Source organism: Aotus nancymaae, unplaced genomic scaffold (genome assembly GCF_030222135.1).
Source record: "Aotus nancymaae isolate 86718 unplaced genomic scaffold, 86718_ANA_hifiasm-v0.15.2.pri h1tg000011l, whole genome shotgun sequence".
NCBI classification, from domain to species: Eukaryota; Metazoa; Chordata; class Mammalia; order Primates; family Aotidae; genus Aotus; species Aotus nancymaae.
The window spans coordinates 55,093,185-55,114,769 of NW_026988422.1; the positions used below are offsets into that span (position 1 = coordinate 55,093,185).

At 37.8% G+C, this 21,585-nt stretch overlaps 1 protein-coding gene and 1 pseudogene across 11 annotated transcripts in view; both read left to right on the plus strand.

Annotated features, from left to right (window-relative positions):
- SIPA1L1 (signal induced proliferation associated 1 like 1) overlaps positions 1 to 21,585 on the plus strand; it is a 385,273-nt gene that overhangs the window by 86,206 nt on the left and 277,482 nt on the right. For 4 of the 11 annotated variants that reach the window (XM_064374999.1, XM_064375001.1, XM_021675041.2 and 1 more), the window contains exon 3: positions 19,051 to 19,118. The exons of the other annotated variants lie outside the window; for them this stretch is intronic. The gene's annotated coding sequence lies outside the window, so the exon portion shown is untranslated. The remainder of the gene's footprint in view (positions 1 to 19,050; positions 19,119 to 21,585) is intronic. 11 annotated transcript variants of the gene reach the window in all.
- LOC135274252 (large ribosomal subunit protein eL6-like) lies at positions 4 to 4,284 on the plus strand (annotated as a pseudogene).

Below are 21,585 nucleotides of genomic sequence, written 5' to 3' on the forward strand. Positions count from 1 at the left end.
GGTGGAGCATTCTGTTTTTTTCCATAAGTTTACTGATTTTGAAATGTTGGAGTTAGAAAACAGATGTTTTAATGAGGTGATACGCACATTGGAAAGCATCAAGGTCAAAATGTATTTTTTGAGTCAACTTTAATTTGATGAATCTAATAACTTAAAACCCTCTACCCTCTATATGCTACTTTATTTTCATAATTACTCACGAGTATGGAATGGAAAACATTTATCTTTCAAAGAAAAGATTTGACTGGAGGAGAAAAGAATAATGTAATGGACATTATAAAGTTTGGTAGCACAGTCTTTTTTCCCCTCCATTTTTAGTTTCAGTTCATGGTTTTCTATTGTTTTTGAGTATTTTACCACTAATGAAGCTTATTCAGGTAAAAAGTTTTCTTTTGATTTTAAAAGATTTTTGTTGACTTCCTTGCCCGGATGTGATAGAGCTGTCTATGTTTATTCAAACTTTAACTTTGGGTCTTAGTGGTGATGAATTACTTGGCAGAAGAACCATGAGATGTTGAATAATCTCATGATTTGGATGATTTATTTTTAGAAGCATTAACACTCCCTATTAACTCATTTAATTCCTGTTATATGGGAGGAGGAGCAGGGAAAGGAGGTCAGTTGTACACAGACCATGTCCTCCTAAAGCTTCTGAACTTACATTGTTTTTTGAGATGGAGTCTTAATGTGTTGCCCAGGCTAGAGTGCAGTGGCACAATCTCAGCTCACTGCAACCTCTGCCTGCCAGGTTCAAGCAATTTTCATGCCTCAGCCTCCTGAGTAGCTAGGACTGCAGGCACATGTCACCATGCCTGACTAATTTTTTTTTATTTTAGTAGAGACTGGGTTTCACCAGGTTGCCCAGGCTGGTCTTGAACTCCTGAGCTCGTGCAGTCTGCCTGCCTCAGCCTCCCAAAGTGCTAGAATTACAGGCATGAGCCACTGCCTAAGCTTCTAAACTTGTAGCATAAGTATGATGATGAAAAAAATTAAAATATGGCCAGGTGCCATGGCTCATGCCTGTAATCTCAGAATTTTGGGAGGGCGAGGTAGGCTGACCACTTGAGTTCAGGAGTTTGGGACCACCCTGGGCAACATGGTGGAAGTCCATCTCTACAAAAAATACAAAAACTAACCAGGTGTGGGTGGGTGCCTGTAGTCCTAACTACTTAGGAGGCTGAGCTGGGAGGGATAGCTTGAGCCTAGGAGGTTGAGTCTACAGAGCTTAGATCACATCACTGCACTTCAGCCTGGATGACAGTGAGAACCCATCTCAAACAAAAAAAAAAAAGAAAGAAAAAGAAAAATCTGAAGTGAAGAGTGTATTCGGATAACAAAGAATAGTTCAGCACACTTCCCGGGATTCCTTACAGACTGGAAGCTGGGGCCTTAGTTCTCTTTCCCATCTTGCAAGATGGTGGGTGAAAAAGTTGAGAAGCCGGATACTAAAGAGAAGAAACCTGAAGCTAAGAAGGCTGATGCTGGTAGCAAAGTGAAAAAGGGTAACCTCAAGGCTAAAAAGCCCAAGAAGGGGAAGCCCCATTGCAGCCGCAATCCTGTTCTTGTCAGAGGAATTGGCAGGTATTCCTGATCTGCCATGTATTCCAGAAAGGCCACGTACAAGAGGAAGTACTCAGCGGCTAAATCCAAGGTTGAAAAGAAAAAGAAGGAGAAGATTCTTGCAACTGTTACAAAACCAGTTGGTGGTGACAAAAATGGCGGTACCCGGGTGGTTAAACTTCGCAAAATGCCTAGGTATTATCCTACTGAAGATGTGCCTCGAAAGCTGTTGAGCCACGGCAAAAAACCCTTTAGTCAGCACGTGAGAAAACTTCGAGCCAGCATTGCTCCCGGGACCATTCTGATCATCCTCACTGGATGCCACAGGGGCAAGAGGGTGGTTTTCCTGAAGCAGCTGGCTAGTGGCTTGTTACTTGTGACTGGACCTCTGGTCCTCAATCGAGTTCCTCTGCGAAGAACGCACCAGAAATTTGTCATTGCCACCTCAACCAAAATTGATATCAACAATGTAAAAATCCCAAAACATCTTACTGATGCTTACTTCAAGAAGAAGAAGCTGCGGAAGCCCAGACACCAGGAAGGTGAGATCTTCAACACAGAAAAAGAGAAATACGAGATTACAGAGCAGCGCAAGATTGATCAGAAAGCTGTGGACTCACAAATTTTACCAAAAGTCAAAGCCATTCCTCAGCTCCAGGGCTACCTGCGATCTGTGTTTGCCCTGACAAATGGAATTTATCCTCACAAATTGGTGTTTTAAATGTCCTAATAATCTAATTAAATAACTGATTACCTTTAAAAAAAAAAAAAAAAGAAAGAGTAGTTCAGTTTCCCTGGAGTGGTGTATTTGTGGATTGGTATACAGAGAAATGGATTTGAAAATTTAGGTTGGAGTTGACTTGTCTAGGTCTTGGAGTGCCTAATTAAAGAACTTGTACCCCTTTTATGTAGGTATTGAGAAACCATTGATGGTTTTGGGGCAGGTGAAGATACGTGATTTCTTTTTTCCTACTGAACTTGAATTTTGTCTTTAGCTATATATCTTTGTGTAAAACTGAAATTTTTTCTAAGTTCTTTAAAAGATATCACTAAGGAAAGTTAAGATTCAGTGTAAAAAAATCTCAGACTTATATTTGAAAAAGACAATTAAATCTAGTTGTTTGTTTAATGAATTGTAATTCTGATTGTATAAATTTTCAGCATCTTGTTACCTTGGTGAGTTCATGGCTTTGAGATGACTATAAGCATGGTTTTGTCATAAATCTGTTTGAATAATGGCATTTCTGCAACTTATTTTACATACACAGCCACTAAGTCTGTCACTGATGGAGGTTATTTATAGTTCTGTTTCGGATCCAAAGTCTTGCATAGGGAGATTTTCCCATGGGGCATAGGCTGGCCAAAACATTTAGATGGGACCTGGTGTGGCCTTCCCTAAACTGACTTCCTTAGCACGAGAAAAGAGCCAGCTCTGGTCAGACTTCCTAGTGGCCTGTGTCCTTGTATTATTGCCCAGAAGTTCCCAAAGGATCTTGGTTGAACCTTTGGCCATCTAGGTTATTTATAAAAACGTAGCCATCATACTGCTATTTGGAGAGCATTATATTTTTATGCTTCTTACTAAAATTTTTCCCATGTATTAGTATCAATGTCAGGAGAAAATCCATTCAAAACTAGGATTAATTGTGAAGCACATTTTCTAGTTGAGCCTAAAGGTGGTGGTATGGAAGGACATAGTCTGTAAGGTATGTTCATCATTGACTCTCCTTGGTTGAGTATAGTGCCTGGGACATTTAAGTACTAAATAAATGTTTGTTGAATGAACGTATAATCTTGGGTAATTGTTCCTATTCAGTGACTATTATATTGGATGGAAAAGACTGGCTAAGTTTTTGATTAACACTCCTTTCTCCTAGTTCTGTAGGTTTTAGTTAATTACAAAGATGAAAACATTTTTTTTTTGATACGTTGCTTTAAAATATTAGTAACAATTATAATTCTTTTTAGATAAAGTAACCACATAGATCAGAAGTAATTTAAAATGTATGGCCAGGTGTGGTGGCTCATGTGTGTAATCCCAGCACTTTGGGAGGCCGGGGCGGGCAGATCACCTGAGGATTTTGAGACTAGCCTGGCCAACATGGTGAAATCTCGTCTTTACTAAAAATACAAAAAATTAGGTAGCCGTGGTGGTGCATACCTATAGTTCCAGCTACTTAGGAGGCTGAGGCAGGAGAATGGCTTGAACCCAGAAGGCCGAGGTTGCAGTGAGCTGAGATCACTACACTCTAGCCTTGGCGACAGATCAAGACTCTGTCTCAAAAAAAAAAAAAAAAGAAAGAAAGAAAAAAGTAACTTAAAATGTAAAATCTTGTGGGCTAATTAACAACATTCAGAACGTGTAATATTGACATCCTCTTCCTTTTGCATTAGAAAGGGTCAGTATCCTAAATTATTTAATAACATACCTCCTTTCCAGCCAAGATTTCATTTACTTGACTCAAAGCCCAGAGTATAGATGGAAGCACAAGAAGGTTTGCCAAAGCATGGAAGAGTAATGAGATTTTCCCCCTGGGAACTTGGAATTTATTTTTTTAATTATAGTAATTAACTATGAAAAAATGTTATTTTGTTAACATTTAATGAAGAGAAAGTTGAAATAAATGGAGAAATTTCTATAAATTTTTTTCTTTGTGTTGTATTTTTTTCTTTTGTTCTATACTTATTAAGTATGATTTAGGCCGGGCGCGGTGGCTCAAGCCTGTAATCCCAGCACTTTGGGAGGCCGAGGCGGGTGGATCACGAGGTCAAGAGATCAAGACCATCCTGGTCAACACGGTGAAACCCCGTCTCTACTAAAAATACAAAAAATTAGCTGGGCATGGTGGCGCGTGCCTGTAATCCCAGCTACTCAGGAGGCTGAGGCAGGAGAATTGCCTGAACCCAGGAGGCGGAGGTTGCGGTGAGCCGAGATCGCGCCATTGCACTCCAGCCTGGGTATCAAGAGCGAAACTCCGTCTCAAAAAAAAAAAAAAAAAAAGTATGATTTTTGTTTTTTTACTGATAGGGAAAAATGGGAAAATATCAGAAAAAAGTGATTATTTAAAGATTTGGGCTGAGCACAGTGGCTCACAACTGTAATCCCAGCACTGTGGGAGGCCAAGGTGGGCAGATCATGAGGTCAGGAGATCGAGACCATCCTCGCTAACATGGTGAAACCACGTTTGTACTAAAAATACAAAAATACTTAGCTGGGCGTGGTGGCAGGCATCTGTAGTCCCAGCTACTTGGAAGGCTGAGGCAGGAGAATCACCCTAACCCGGGAGGTGGAGGTTGTGGTGAACCGAGATTCTGTCACGGCACTTTAGCCTGGGTGACACAGTGGGACTCCCGTCTCCAAAAAAAAACCACACACACACAGATTTGATGATTGGCTAAGTGTGGTGGCTCACGCCTGTAATTCCTACACTTTGGGAGCCTGAGGCGGGAGGATTGTGTAAGCTTATGACTTTGAGACCAGCCTGGGAAACATAGTGAGACCTTGTCTCTATAAAAAATAATAAAAGTTAACCAGGTGCAATGGCATGTGCCTGTGGTCCTAGCCACTTGGGAGTCTGAGATGGGAGGATCACTTGAGCTCAGGAGGTCGAGGCTGCAGTGAGCTGTAATTGTGCCATTGTTCTCCAGCCTAGGTGACAGAACAAGACCCTCTTAAAAAAAAAAGGAAAGATTTGATAATCATAAACGAGCCTATGTTTTTGTGACTTCTTACATTTTCTTGAAGACAGTGTATGGCGTGTTGCACATTTAGATGGTTATTGGAGTATCATTTAGAAACCTCTGGATATAATTCATGTTGGAACCATTTTACAGTAGTAGGTAGGGAGGTAAACTTTGTGCTTACAATGCTTGTGTTCAAAAAGTCCTGAGATTTGGTTTTTATTCTTTAAGAAATTTCATAGTGTCATTCTGTCTGAAAATGTTTAACCTTTTGGAATTCCATTTTATAATTTTGTAGTCCAGTATCTAGTGTGAAGGAGGTAGTTGCTGGATCACACACAAGACTTTATTGGTATTCTAGGTACTTGTCTGTTGCTGATCATATTTTTTTTAAAAGTAATTTTTGGGGCTAATCAATACACAAATTCTGAAAACTGGTCACATTTAATCATTGATAAAGAATTTTATCTTTTTATACTTGTTTGTACTTACAGTTTCTTATAATCCTTTTTATGGGCTTTTGAATAAATATAAGATGAAGTTGGTTTTCAAATGGAAGCCACTTATCAAGTTGAAGCACAGATGTTGCCAATATTTAAGGTACTTGAGATGACATGCAATAAGACCTTTGGAAAACCAACAAATGTGCTTCCAGGAGCCCTTCCCTACGTCTGTCATGACTCAATGGTTTTTCTTGTTGGTAATGAGCTTGTGTTATGCTAAGCAGGTTAGGCAGAATAGTTTCTACTCTGTAGAATTTAGACTTTTAAAACCCAACCTCACAGTATTGGATGGCATACACATGTATCTGCAACCATAGTTACAACAACCCTTTTCTGAGAAAAAAAGGAAGTCGATAGGGACTACTTCTGTAACAGAGGTGCTATACTCTTCCCCCACTGGGACCCACTCTCATCCTCCTCTTGCTGAAAATAACTTGCATGGGAATCCCCCTCTCCACAGGTCTATGGAGTACATTCCTTGGCACTTACTAGGAGGGAGAAGAAGAGCCTAGAGTACACACATTTTATCTTGGACCCATAGGAGATAAATAATGTGAAGTCCAGGCAATCTTGTTTTTCTTCATTTATCAGTTTCTGTCAAACAATCCTATTGTAGTCACTAAAACAAAGCAGAACAAAACGTTTGTGAAGGTTAGATGTCAGTGGTGTTAGGATGTTCCTTGTCTTGTGTTCAGATACCCTGAGGTCTAGTTTCTGTGTATACCTAGCAAGTGCGTTAGCCAATTCACACTCTCGAAAGTAATACCCATTGCTTCCTCTTAGGCACTCGGAGCCTTTACAAATAGCATGGAGCTACAGGCCTTCCCAGCTCTCTGTGAACACCAAGAATGATTTCATTTACTTCAATGGGATCACTATAAAATTCTCAATCACATTAGGATTCACTCTCAAAAAATAAAAGTATGCCATTCAGTACTTCTTTGGGGGTTATAGGATAACATTTTGAAATCAGAGCAACTTCAGAAGAAGGTAAAAAGTTCTCAGACTCTCCTGCTTCATGGTTCTCCGAATAGGGAGTGAATATCCAATGAAGTTTTCAGTGCCTGAGACCATTTCCTATCTACAGTTTCCAGGTTGGCATTTCTTTTGCTCATCCTGGGAGCTTGGTTGTGATTTACTTTTTTGGAAAGACAGTAGTGAGTGTTCTCAGTGTGACTGTCAAAAGCAAGACTGACCTCTTTCCCTTTGGTCCCTGGAGAATGGAGTCATCAGATGTCTTTCAGCCAAGCCCAGACTCTTTAGACTTTGTACCCACATGTCATTGAGTTGGAGTTTTTGTATTATGTAAAGGAATCACAAAGGATAATCTCCGCTTTGGAATATTATAAAGAAGCTGATGAAGTGCTCTTTGCCACTAAAGCCTGGTGTAGGGAGCTAGCTACTAGCTAGTGCTTGTTCTGTGCCTGGAAGAGCCGGTTCCTAAACATGGGAAGGATACCTCTACCTCAGGACCCGGTGGTTCCAGGAGTTAGAAGGCTGAGCAAAAGCTAATAGATGCCACATTTAAGTATAGAAAATTTGTGATATGAACTTTCAAAGCATTCATGTGAAATAATTGTAGTTAGTGGGAGACAGCATGTAGTCTAATTGCTTCATTGACAGTTTTTACTTATCCTGGCATGAGAAAAAAAAACCATTAAGCTGAAAATCGTGATTGTCATGGAAAGAAGGAAAACTTAGTTCTTTCAAAATAGTGACCTCCTGTATATTTCCTGATACGTAGAGTATTCTCAGTTGTCTGAGACCTTGGTGAGAGTGTAGGATTAGAATCAAAATTCAGTTTTTTTGCCCTTTATAGGAAATACTTATTGATGAATGTTTAGTCCATATAATAAGGAAGATAAGCCGTTTTATCCTATCTCTTTTTGTCTTGAGATGAGAGAAGTTATCAGCTGGAGCTGAAATTTAATCTTGTTTAGCTACACTGATCACTGTTTCTTTCTCAGGAATTTTATTTTGAAATAAAGTCTAAGGCTTTTTTAATTTTATTTTAATTCTTGTATCTAGAAACAAAGTCTAATTTTAGCCTGGCGGAATTTGTTTGTACTAATTTTAGCTTTTAGATGTGCATGGGAAGAGAGACTGGATAATGTCTCTCAAATTGGTTGTACTGGTGGTTCACTTAAGTGCATATGTACTATATGGAGTCATGCATTTCACATTAATATTACTTAACATAATTATCTCTCTTAAATGTACAACACTGATTAGTGTAAATATTTTCAACATTTGTTGATTGTAACATTTGGATGACAAATATTTCTTACCTGAATTACTACTTTTGCAAAATACATCTTGTCTTTAAGTTATTGTAATTGTACCAAATAAGGAATTTAGATATTAAGTAACTTAACAGAATTATTAATGGAAAACAAATTGTTTATTATTTATTTATTTACTTTTTATGGAGACAGAGTCTTGCTCTGTCACCCAGGTTGGAGTGCAATGGTGCAATCATAGCTCGCTGCAGCCATGACCTCCTTGGGCTCAAGTGTTCTCTGGTCTTGGCCTCCTGAGTAGCTGGGACTACAGGGATTTGCCCCCATGCCCAGCTATTTTTTTTTATTTTGGTAGAAGATGGAATCTCACTATGTTGCCCAGGCTGATCTTGGACTCCTGGGCTCAAGCAGTCCTCCCATTTTGGCCTCACAAAGTATTGGGATTACAGGTATGAGACACCATGCCTGGCTCACACTTTTTGTTTATTTTAAAGGGATTGTTTTTTGCCAACTAAATAAGTAAAAGCTGATTTTAGCTAATTTGGAAAATAGAAAGGGATCAGAAAAGAAACCATGCTCATTTGTGTTTCTAATATTGTTTATTTCTTTTATTTTTCTATGCATATATATTTTCTAAAAACAAAATTCAAATTCTGTCATATATATGTTTTGTATTCTGCTTTTTATGTTTAGCATACCTTTTATTTTATTTAAGTAACTTTTAGAGGCTGGATATTGTGGTTCATACCTGTAATCCCAGCTCTTTGTGAGACTGAGGCAGGAGGATTGCTTGAGCCCAGGAGTTCCAGGCTGCAGCTGAGCTATGATTATGGCACTGCACTTCAGCTTGGGCAATAGAGCGAGACATTGTCTCTAAAAATATAAAAAAAGGAAGAATTTACGTTTTTATCTTGTTATATATTAATTTGTCTAATCACTTGTTAAAAATCAGTCTTCAGGGTTGTTATTTGTGTGTGTATTTTTATATGAATATTTTCTTAGGATAATTATCTAGAATAAGAATTAATAGGTCAGAGTGTTTGAATGACTTTTTTCTTTTGCTGTCCCAAATTCTTTTTCTGACACATTAAGGGGTGAAACTCTTGCCTTTTTTTCCTCTCTTCTTGACAAACCATATTTGAAAATACATTGCCAATGAGTTACATAGATCCTGCAGATAAGAGAGATGGCCTCTATTTTTTTTTTTTTCTTTTTTGAGATGGAGTTTTGCTCTTGTCATCCAGACTGGAGTGCAATGGCGCAATCTTGGCTCACTGCAACCTCCGCCTTCCAGGTTCAAGCCATTCTCCTGCCTCAGCTTCCGCATGCGCCACCATGCCCTGCTAATTTTGTATTTTTAGTACAGATGGGGTTTCTCCATGTTGGTCAGGCTGGACCTCAGGTGATCCACCTGCCTAGGCCTCCCAAAGTGCTGGAATTAACAGGCGTGAGCCACTGTACCCAGCCAAAAGATGGCCTTTATAAGAAAATATCGCAGGATAGGAATCATCTGTTTGCTGTCTGTGATCTTACAATACTGGCCAGAAGAAATAGTTCCAGAGGCATTTGTGTGTCTGAAGTTGTAGAAGCCTGACTTGGAAACTTTACCTTCTGTTAGCTTTTTTTTTTTTTTTGAGACAGGCTTTTGCTTTGTTTCCCAGGCTGGAGTGCAGTGGCATGATCATGGCTCACTGCAACCCTAACCTCCCAGGCTCAAGTGATCCTCCCATCTCAGCCTCCTGAGTAGCTGAGACTATAGGCATGCACCACCATGCCCAGCTAATTAAAAAAAAATTTTTTTTGTAGAGATAAGGTCTCACTGTGTTGCCCAGGCTGGTCTTGAACTCCTGGGCAAGTGATCCTCCTGCCTTAGCCTCCCAGAGTGTTGGCATCACAGGCATGAGCCACTGTGCTCGTTGTCTGTTAGCTTTTATATTGGTATTGTAATGAAAGGAAAATTTGTTGAACATAATAAAGAATAAAACTTGAAAATCACTTTATTCAAATGTTCATAGCCTAAATAAGAGGCAATTTAGATCTACTGAGCTGGATTTGTTGTGGGACCCCAAACAAGCCCATGGTGCTATGGTGTATTTCTTAGCTCACTTTAGGGTTGCCTTTTAAAAATAATAACAAATGCTTCCCTTAGAGTTCTGATTATTCTGCCAGTGCAGAATTGTGGGGATGATATTTGGTGTCACTAGGTAGTGGATACTTTACTATGGTTTACTTTAACTACCATAGGAAGTTTAAAAGCCACCCCCCGCTTTTTTTTTTTGAGACAGGCTTTTACTCTATTGCCTAGGCTGGAGTGCAGTGGCGCAAACTCTGCTCACTGCAACCTCCATCTTCAGGGCTTAAGTGGTTCTCGTGCCTCAGCGTCTCAAGTAGCTGGGACTACAGGTGTGCACCACCCTACCTGGCTAATTTTTTTGTGTTTTTTAGTAGAGATGGGGTTTTATCATGTTGCACAGGCTAGTCTCAAACTCCTGAGCTCTGGCAGTCACCTGCCTCGGCCTCCCAAAGTGCTAGGATTACAGGTCTGAGCCACCACACCGGGCCTACTATTGATCTTTTGTTAGAGTGCTATCCAGAATATTCATTTAATGTGCATAGTTATTTGACTAATGGCTCACTGTGAAAGTCTATTGTTTTCCAAGGTTTGTTGAGCTTCTTGGTGTCATTGTCAGTGACAACGTGAGTCATTAGCTTTGTGTTCTGTGGGTTGATAGCAGGACTGGGTGACTTTCATGGTGATTAAAGCCAGAGGGACAGCAAAAGGCTGCTGCTTTTTCAGGGTTTCTCTTTGGTTTGCCAAGGTCCTGTTGTAAATTACCTAATTAGTAAGACTACCTTTCAAGGAAGTAATCAGGAAATTTAGTTATGTTTTAGTTTAGGTTTGTTTGGATGGCTTGATTAGCTGGGAGTGTAAACCAGACTCGGCTTTTATTTTTTTCTCTGAATAAATGAAGTTTTTTTGGCAAGAGTAATTGAGATAATGGGCAGAATTCTGCCTGGCGAGTAATTTACTACTGAGCTCCTAGGGAGCTGAATTCACTTTTCCCTTTTCTTGTCTTTAGGATATAGCTAACATTAGTCAACAAGGCTACACCTATGGTGACAGGGATGCCTCTAGGTCCTTGTTTTTGTTCAGACAATAGAGCACCTGGAAGTTAATGTGATTTTAATAGAAAATCAGGAAATATTGATATACTTAATTTTATCTTAGGAACTAACAGTGGTTTTACTAGCAGAAAATAAACACAGTTACATGTATGTGACATAAAATCACAACCGCTGGCTCAGTGTTAGAGGTGAGGTGGGGGAACTGTCTGAGTTAAGCATGATTTATTAATGTTATTATGAATTTTTTTGGTGCCAGTTTCCTGCTACTGTTGTTATTTGTTCTGCTATGTGAGCTTTGTTGGTATTTACTTGTAGGTATTCTGCGACAGATGCCAGAAAGCTAACATTGGGAGAAAGGTCTTAAAATTGAGAAGAATTCTCCCACTAATTTAATTTGTTCTGTGAATCAGGAAGAAAACATACAGTGACTCATTTTTGAAAGGGAACTGCCTTTTTCTCAGATCTTTTAGCTTATTTTTTAACCTGAAAAATGATATATGTTCATTGTTAACAATGCAAACAATAAAATAAAACTTACTAAAGTAAAAATTATCCCAAATCCTAAACCCAGAGATACATCTAATATTTTTGCTAAATCTAGCATTTTTCCATAATTTCTGTTATGATTTTTTACATTCCTGGCAGTGTATTTATAATGTTAATATGCAAATATAACAGAAATAAATACAATTTTTTATTTAGATTTATTTTTTTTTTTTTTTTTTTTTTTTTTTTTTTTTTTTTTTTTTTTTTTTTATATGAGGCCAGTTTTCCAAGGGCTTTATTGGCTCCATAAGTCAGGTTTGATTCTGTAAAGGAGAGCACACCATTCCAGTCAAAGCCTTGGTGAAATCACCAGTTTTTCCAATTGTGTCCCGTTACAAAAGAAAACAGATTCTTTTTTTTTTTTTTTTTTTTTTTTTTTTTTTTTTTTTTAAAGAGAGAGAGAATAAGAAGGAGGAAAAAGGAAGAGAAAGAGAGAGAGAGAATGGGGAGGAGGGAGAAGGAAAAGAAAGAGGGAGAGAGAATGGGAGTATTGCTTTCTTGCCCAGGCTAGAATGCAATTTAGTAATGGGTATTGAAAACCTCTTTTATACTGATAATTATACTTAATGATGTAGTCAGGAAGGAATAAGGGAAGAAGATAACAAACAAACAGCCAACCAATATTTAATTTAAACCTATGAAATGCTATGCGATTACTGAGGAGTGATTTACTTCCAATTATATAGTCACCTTTGGAATAGGTGTGAGGTGGTAATGTATGTTTTGTGTATTTGAAGTGGAGAGTTCTATAAATGTTTATTAAGTTTACTTGTTCCGGGTCTGAGTTCAAGTTCTGAATATCCTTGTTAATTTTCTATCTCGTTGATCTATAGAATCGTTAGCTCTTCTTGTTGCATTGATCCTTTTGCCATTATGTAATGTCATTACTCGCCTCTTTTGATCTTTGTTGCTTTAAAGTCTACTTTATCAGAGGCGAGAATTGCATCTCCTGCTTTTTGTTTATTCGTTTATTTTTACTCTCTGGTTGGTTGGTAAATCTTCCTCCTTCTCTCTGAGTCTTTGTGTATTGTTGCATGTAAGATGGGCCCGGATGCAGCATACCGATGGGTTTTGGCTTTTTATCCAATTAAAATATATATAAGTTTAATACCGGCGTTTGATGCTAGCTGGCTGTTTTGCCCATTAGTTGATGTAAATTTTTTATTGTGTTAAAGTTCTTTGCTTTTTGATATATTTTTGGAAAGGCTGATATTGGTTGTTCCTTTATATGTATAGTGCTTCTTTCAGAAGCTCTTGTAAAGCAGGCCTGGTGGTGGTGAACTCTCTAAGTACTTGTTTGTTCGCAAAAGATTTAATTTTTCCTTCGCTCATAAAGCTTAGTTTGGCTGGATAGGAAATTCTGGGTTGAAAGTTCTTTTCTTTAAGGATGTTAAATATTGGTCCCCACTCTTTTCTGGCTTGTAGGGTTTCTGCTGAGAGATCTGCTGTAAGTCTGATAGGTTTCCCTTTATGGGTAACCTGACCTTTCTCTCTGGCTGCCCTTAGTATTTTCTCCTTCATTTCAACCCTAATAAATCTGGCGATTATGTGCCTTGGGGTTGGTCTTCTTGAAGAATATCTTTGTGGTGTTCTCTGTATTACCTGGAGTTGAATATTACCCTGCCTTGCCAGGTTGGGAAAATTTTCCTGAATGATATCCTGAAGAGTATTTTCCAACTTGGATTCATTCTCTTCATCACATTCAGGTACACCTATCAAACGTAGATTAGGTCTTTTCACATAGTCCCATATTTCCTGGAGACTTTGCTCATTCCTTTTCATCCTTTTTTCTGCATTCTTGTCTTCTCGTTTCATTTCACTGAGCTGGTCCTCGACTTCTGATATCCTTCCTTCTGCTTGATCAATTCGACTGTTTAAACTTGTGCATGCTTCGCGAAGTTCTCGTGTTGTGTTTTTCAGCTCCATCAATTCACTTATATTCTTCTCTAAATTGTCCATTCTCGTTAACATTTCGTCAAACCTTTTTTCAAGGTTCTTAGTTTCTTTGCATTGGGTTAGAACAAGTTCTTTTAATTCACAGAAGTTTCTTATCACCCACGTTTTGAAACCTGCTTCTGTTATTGGAACACATGTGTAATCTATTAAGCCTTGTTCCGTTACTGATGAGGAATTGCAATCCCCTGTAGAGGGAGAGGCATTCTGATTTTGAGTATTCTCTACCTTTTTACGCTGGTTTCTTCCCTTCATTATATATTTGTCCGTCTGTCGTCTTTATAATTACCGACTTTCTAACTGGGTCTCTGACGTCCAACTTGTTGATTCCCTGCGCCGAAATCTGAGCAATCCACTGAGCCGGCCAAAACAGCGGTGTTAAGATTGATGGTGCTTTTCTGCCTGGGAATCTCCGGACTCTGCACCAAGAACTGGCGTGCTAAGGCACCAGCAAAACCGCCATGCCGGCCACTAGAGTCGCCCTGGCGACCCGTGGAGCTCCTCCACTGGGAATCTCCTGGTCCGTGTGCAACTAATATTCGTCTGAAAGTGTGGCGTCCTCTCGTCCTTTGCACTTTCACTGGGAGGTACGTGCCCGAGCTGCTAATCATCAGCCATCTTGGATCTCTCTCCAAAAGAAAACAGATCTATTTAGATTTATATTCTGTCATATTTCTGTTTGGAGGCCTTATCGATTTTCTCATCACCCTTATACTGATACTGTAGATTTAATTTACTTCCTAAGGTGTCAGTTTATAGCTAGATAGTGTGTTCTCTAAGACTGTGTCCTCATTTATGTAAAAGGATTTAAAATCTTTGTAATAAAGCTATTAATTTAACAAAATCTCAAAGAAATGAGTCATTCTGGTTAGGCAAGTTCTCCATATCATTAGGTGTTCAACTAGTTAATGAATGACAAAATATCTTGACTATTGTTGATGAAAACTTTTCTAGATTATAGCCTTTTAATTTATAGCTCTATCTAGTACTACATCCAACTATAGAGCCATAAAAAGTTTCATTCTAAAATATTTGAGAAATTAAGAGATGTAAATTAGAGCTACCAGTGAACCTCACACCTGTTAGAGTGGCTGTTATTAAAAAAGATAAAAATAAAGCAAGTGTTTGATAGGATGTGGGGAAAAGAGAACCCTTGCATACTGTTGGTGAGAATGTAAATTGGTATAGCCATTATGCAAAACAATATGGAGATTCCTCAAATTATTAAAAATAGAACTACTCTGTGATCCAGCAATCCCATTACTGGGTATATATCCAAAGGAATTGAAATCAATATTTGAAGAAATATCAGCATTCTCATGTTTATTGTAGCGTTATTCATGATAGCCAAAATATGGAATCAATGTAAGTGTCCAATAACAGATCTGTGGGTAAAGAAAATATGGTGTATATACACAATGGAATACTATACGGCCATAAAAATGAAGGAAATGCTTTCATTTATAGTAACATGGATGAACCTGAAGGATTTTATGTTAGTGAGATAAGCAGTTACAGAAAGAACGCGTGATCTCCCCTACATATGGAAACTAGAAGTAGATTGTAGAATGGTAGCTATCAGGGATAAAGGGGGATAGTGAGGGTTTGGGGGGGGATACTGATTAAAGGGTACAAATTTTTCAGTTAGATAGGAATAATAAATTAATAGATAAGTTAGTAGATAAGAGATCATTTGTAGGCCAGGCACCCACCTGTAATTCCAGCACTTTGCGAGATTGAAGCAGGAAGATGGCTTGAGTCCCGGAGTTCAAAACCAGCCTGGGCCATATAGTGAGACCCTGTCTCTACAAAAAAATTTTAAAAATTACCCAAGCATGGTCGTGTATACCTGTAGTCCCAGCTACTCAGGGGGCTGAGGTGGGAGGATCACTTGAGCCCAGGAGGTGGAGGCTGCAGTGAGCTGTGATTGTACCACTGCACTCCAGCTTGGGTAACGAGCGAGACTCTGTCTCAAAAACAAACACACACGCTCTTGTACAACACAATGACTAAAGTTAATAACTGTGTACTGTATTCTTGCTAGGAGAGTAGATTTTAAGTGTTGGTACCACAAAAAATGAAAAGTATGTGAGGTAATACATATGTTAATTAGCTCAATTTAACCATTCTCCAGTGTGTACCCATTTCAAAACAACATGTACATGATAAACACATACAATTTTTACGTGTCAATTAAAATAAAATATTTCAGAGAAGGGAGGATGGTCATTGTATAAGACAAAAATTCATGGAATTGTATACATCAAGAACAATTTTGTAAACAAAACACTACTCTGGCCTTCTGAATATGTATGTTTTTGATCATATAAAGTATTTGAATATTTTATATTCATACATTTATTTGCTTATAAGTTAAAAAGCTTAACATGTATATAGAAAAGCACATAGATTCATTTTCACCTTTGCTAAGTTTTCACAAACTTAACAGACCTGTATAACCATCATCAAAATGAAAAATTAGAATACCACCAACATTCCAACAGCCCCTTCATGTCCTCTCCCATTTCACTACCTACCTCTCCCTATACTGCCAAAGGTAACCACTGTTCTGACTTAAGTCACCTTAGACTTGTTTTGCCTGCTTTTGAACTTCATAAAAATGAAATAATATGTACTATTTGGTTTGGCTTCTTTTACTCAACGTAATGTTTGAGAAATGTATTCACATTTTCATATATAGGAAGGGTTATTTTTTAGTGTAGTATTTTATAATGTGAATATACTATAATTTATTGACTACTGAACATCTATTTTGTTTTGCAGATTTTGACCATTTTACAATTAATACTGTTATAAGTATTTTTATACTTGTTTTTTCTTTTTTTGACCATGTGTGCACATTTCTATTAGGTACCTATACCTAGGAGTGGGATTCCCAAGTTATAGGATATGTATTAATATTTGTTCAGATTTAGTAGACACTGCAAAGCAAAGCCTTCTACTAAAGTAGTTTACTAATTGACTGTCACACAGTGTGTGAGAGTTACAATGGCTCCACATCCCCATCACCATTTTATATTTTTAGTCTGGATTTTAGCCATTCTGGTGGGTATGAAGTGGTATTCATTGTTGTACAGATTGCATCTCCCTGATGACTAGAGAGGACTAGTGCTTTGACCTCAAGATCTTCCCCTCGAGGGAAATCTTATGTTATTTAAATCTTAGGTTTTTAAACTGATCTCTGCTAGTTTGACTTATTTCAATATTCACAGAAACTATTATTTTCCTCTGGCATTCAGGATGTACTGTGCCCCAAGTTTTTCAAATCTCTAGACCTTTCTGTGTCATTTTTTATGATAATCACTAATAGATACAACTTGTCAGTGTATCCAGACTTTGCTGCTTGATGATCCAATTTAATATGACTTTCTGTTCCATATTTAGTGAATGTTTGAAATTGTGAAATATTTAAAGTTATGTGTCCATTTCACAATGTAACTGATTAAAATGGTTTATCAAAGAATTCAACTTAAAAAATCTACAAGGAAATGCTTTCTGGCTTTAGTGCAGTAATTGTCTTCAGAACAATATGCCAAGAATGACTCATCCCCTTTATTCATAGTAACTTTGGTTTTGGCTTTTTTTGGGGTTTCTTTTGTTTTGTTTTTGGAGAAAGAATCTTGCTCTGCCGCCCAGGCTGTGTGCAGTGGCATGATCTCAGCTCACTGCCCCTTTGACTCCCAGGCTCAAGCAATCCTCCCACTTCAGCTTCTTAAATAGCTGGGACTATAGGTGTGTGCCACCATGCCTGGCTAATTTTTAAAATTTTTTGTAGAGACAGGTTCTCACTATGCTGCCCAGGCTGCAGAGTAACTTTGAAAATAATCTCACTCTAGGATAGAAAATTACAAGTAAATTTAATGTAAGTAGAAAGTGCATTTGAGACTTAAGTCTGAGTCTAATAGCTATATGGAATATTTATAGGAGAATCATAATCCTGGAGTGCAGTTCTTAATTTTTAATACTAAAGTTTCTTTGATCATGAAATGAAACTCAGAGATCCTTGAAGTGTTACATTAGAAATCTTAGATGAAGGAGGCCAGATGTGGTGGCTCACGCCTGTAATCCCAGCACTTTGGGAGACAGAGGCAGATGGATCACCCGAGATCAGGAGTTCAAGACCAGTTTAGCTAACATGGTGCAACCCCATCTCTACTAAAAATACAAGAATGACTCATCCCCTTTATTCATAGTAACTGTGGTGGTGCACACCTGTAATCCCATCTACTTGGGAGTCTGAGGCAGGAGAATTGCTTGAACCCGGGAGGTGGAGGTTGCAGTGAGCCGAGATTTGAGATTGAGCCGTTGCATTCCAGTCCATCCTGGGTGACAGAGCGAGACTGTTTCAAAGACTGTTTAAAAAAAAAAGAGAAATCCTAGAAAGAGACTTCATAGAGAACATCACTTGGCCATCTTAAAAAAATGTGGAGACCAGTCATTGTCATCCATATTTTCTTATTTTATTCTTAACAGTACTGTGATATAGGTATATTATACCCATCTTATGTACAAGGCAATTGAGGCTGAAAAAGATTAAAGGAGGTCACATAATTAGAAAGGGTAGATGGAAATTTCCCAACTCTGATCTTATAATTATACTTACGGAAAACTCTAGTATTTAAAACCTTTGGTTTAAATTGAACAACTCTCTGTCAACTCTTTAGGTATCCTGGGCGCCAGTAATATATAAAAATGGATTGACAGTTACTGAATCTCAGATAAAGGGCTATTAGGGAATTACATGGAGAGAGTTGTTCTTGATTCATACTTTCTTATTATATTAAGTAAACATTTTTAAGCAGGCATCTAATTAAAGATACACATATCAGTAAATGTAATACTGTAGCAGCAAAGAGATAATTTTTTTAACTGAAGCCTTCTGCTTTCCGGAGAAGGTGGTCTTGGAACTATCTTTGAAGAATGGATAGACACCTAGAAAATGGATACTTAGAAATTGGTGTCTGATTGGGGGCAAAAGCAGTATAGAGTTTATCTTATAACTGAACACATATGCTGATTAAACAAATGAGTACTATGAATAAAAGGAGAAACAACAAAATGGTGTGTATTGTAAAAGCATAGCTTTCAAGATGAAGATCAGACAGAGCACACATGAGATAGGCCCTGTAAGCTCTGGCTCTATCTACTTGGTGTCACCCCAGTTACTCCCTTTATCTGCCCTTTTACTGTGGAGGTTCAGGATCATGTGCTGAGACAGGACATCCGATGTCACACCTTCTTTACACTTTCATGGATGCTGTATCCCTGCAGGGATTGCCGTTATTGCCTTATTAGTAGTTCACAGGGCTGGCAAAGAGTCAGAACCTGCTAGATCCTTCATGAGTGAATGTACAAATGAAGAATTGAATGAGGTAGAATACAGTGCCTTTTTACTAAGTTCGTATTTTTATCATGTGCAGATACTTGTTCGGATGGTTGTGGCCTGTCTCAGAAAATGTAATGTTAACTGTAGAAAGTTGACTTACAGGTAAGAGGAAATAAATGTGCAGTTTTGTTAGTTACTTGGAAATTGTTTAGTTTTATCTTTAGCTATGCTTGAATGTATGCCATTGTTTGAATAAGTGAATGATTGTTGAAGTGGTTGATTCCAAATGACTGTTTTTGTTCCTTTCTTTTATCCCTTTTCTTAAATTATTTGGACTAGGAGAAAGGAAAAGGAATGGCTTATTTCCGCTGTCTATATCGCTTGTTTATAATTTAGAATTCTATTGTGTTCCATAATGCTCTTGTGATCACAAGACAAAATTCCTAAACTAGAAATTGTTGTGATTTAATTGGTGTGATTTTATGATTAAATTTGATTATCTTAGGTTATGGCCTTTTGAGAAGTTAGCAATAATAATAATGCTTGCCATTATTATTAAATTTAATTCATATGTGGGACTTTGCTAAAGACTTTGGCATGTATTATTTAATCTTTAAAATCATCCTGTGAAATTCTCATGTTACTAATAAGGGTAAATTGGTTTCTACAAGGTCACATAATTTGTAAGGACCTGAGCTGAGGTTTGAACCCACATCTGTTTGCCTTCAGTGCCTGAGTTATTAGGTTAAATTGTTCTTTCTTGTTTTTTCCAAGTATTTATGATGTCTCTCCCTTCATATATTATGGTAGTAGGATGCATTCTTACTTAAATATTACTTACGTAATACACTTTTGGTGGTTACTGTTGGTTGTTTTGACATCTTAACTAGTCTGTTCAAAACTCTTTCATTTACCATTGTGTTGATGGTACTCAGAACTTGTGTGCGATTTTGTTTGTTTTTGTTTACAGCTAAAGGGAAAAACATAAATTACTTTGTTTCACATGTGATATCATTTTCTAATTGGCAATTAGGTCTAAACAGATTCTAACAATCTTCTGAGACAGAAACCTACTGTTGAGATATTTCTTTTACTAATTTATGTAAAACAGCATCTCAAGTTATTGTACGGTTTAACTGCAAGAGTATAGTAATGGCTAGTACAAAAGCAGCCACGGTCACAAAACTAAGAGACGAGCATATCAGATGAGAGAGAACAGGCACACCTTCATTCATCATATGCTTAGATTTATGTTTGAAAAGCTTGCAATAAATGTAAGAAATTCTTACTGTTAAAAGTATTCAACATCTATATATTAAAAATACAACCCTATCAATTTTATGTACTAAAATACTGCAGTGGATAACTGTTTATTTTACATTGGTCTGCCAGCACTTGTGTGGTTGTGTGGTATGTTTTATGAATACAACTGAATAGCATGTCTAGACAGACCAACTGTACAGTTATATAATATCACAGCCCAGGAATTACGGCCAGAAAACATTAATCATTATTGGCAACTCTGTGCTATTTTATATTACTTTGTGTGTATCCTTATAGCATTGGCCTATTATTATAGAAGAATTAGTTTATTTTTAGACAAAACAGAGAATGTAGTAAATATGATATATTAATCCAGTTCTAAAAATCTTTTACATTTTTTTTTTTTTTTTTTTGGAGACGGAGTTTCGCTCTTGTTACCCAGGCTAGAGTGCAATGGCGCGATCTCGGCTCACCGCAACCTCCGCCTCCTGGGTTCAGGCAATTCTCCTGCCTCAGCCTCCTGAGTAGCTGGGATTACAGGCACACGCCACCATGCCCAGCCAATTTTTTGTATTTTTAGTAGAGACAGGGTTTCACCATGTTGACCAGGATGGTCTCGATCTCTTGACCTCGTGATCCACCCGCCTCGGCCTCCCAAAGTGCTGGGATTACAGGCGTGAGCCACCGCGCCTGGCCCACCTTTTACATTTTTAAGTTTTCAATCTTTCAGTCTTTACTCACTCTTTTTTTCCTGGCGGATGAATGCAGTTTTTAAAATAAAAAACATCTTCCAAACAACCTTTAGTTTCTTGATCTGGAGAATTGAATAAATCTAAATAAAATTATTGTTTCCAGCATTAGGTTTGTGCAGAAGTTTTTTGAAACCAACTTAATAGGACATCGATACTGCCATCTGAAATCCAAATTTATTTATTTGTTATTTAAAAATAAATAAATAAATTTGGACAGGATCTTGCCACATTACTCAGGCTGGTCTCAAACTCCTGGCCTCAAGCAATCCTACTGCCTCAGCCTCCCAAAGTGCTGGGATTACAGTAAATATCTTTTAAATGGAGGCTCACCGACACGGTGTAGAATATATTTTTTAATAGTTGAAACTGTCCTAGCATCCATCTGACTTTTATTTCCTGCCTTCTCCTTCACATAGTCTTCTCCTCTCCTCCTCTAGCTACCAATCGTCCATTCTTCCATTCTTCATAAAAGAGAAATTGTCAGCATCTCCTTTTCTGTTGACCTGTTCCCTCCAAACAGGCTGTGGTAAACAAGCTGCAATGAACACTTTTTTTTTTTTTTAATGGAATTTCGCTTTTGTCACTCAGGCTGGAGTACAATAGTGCAGTCTCAG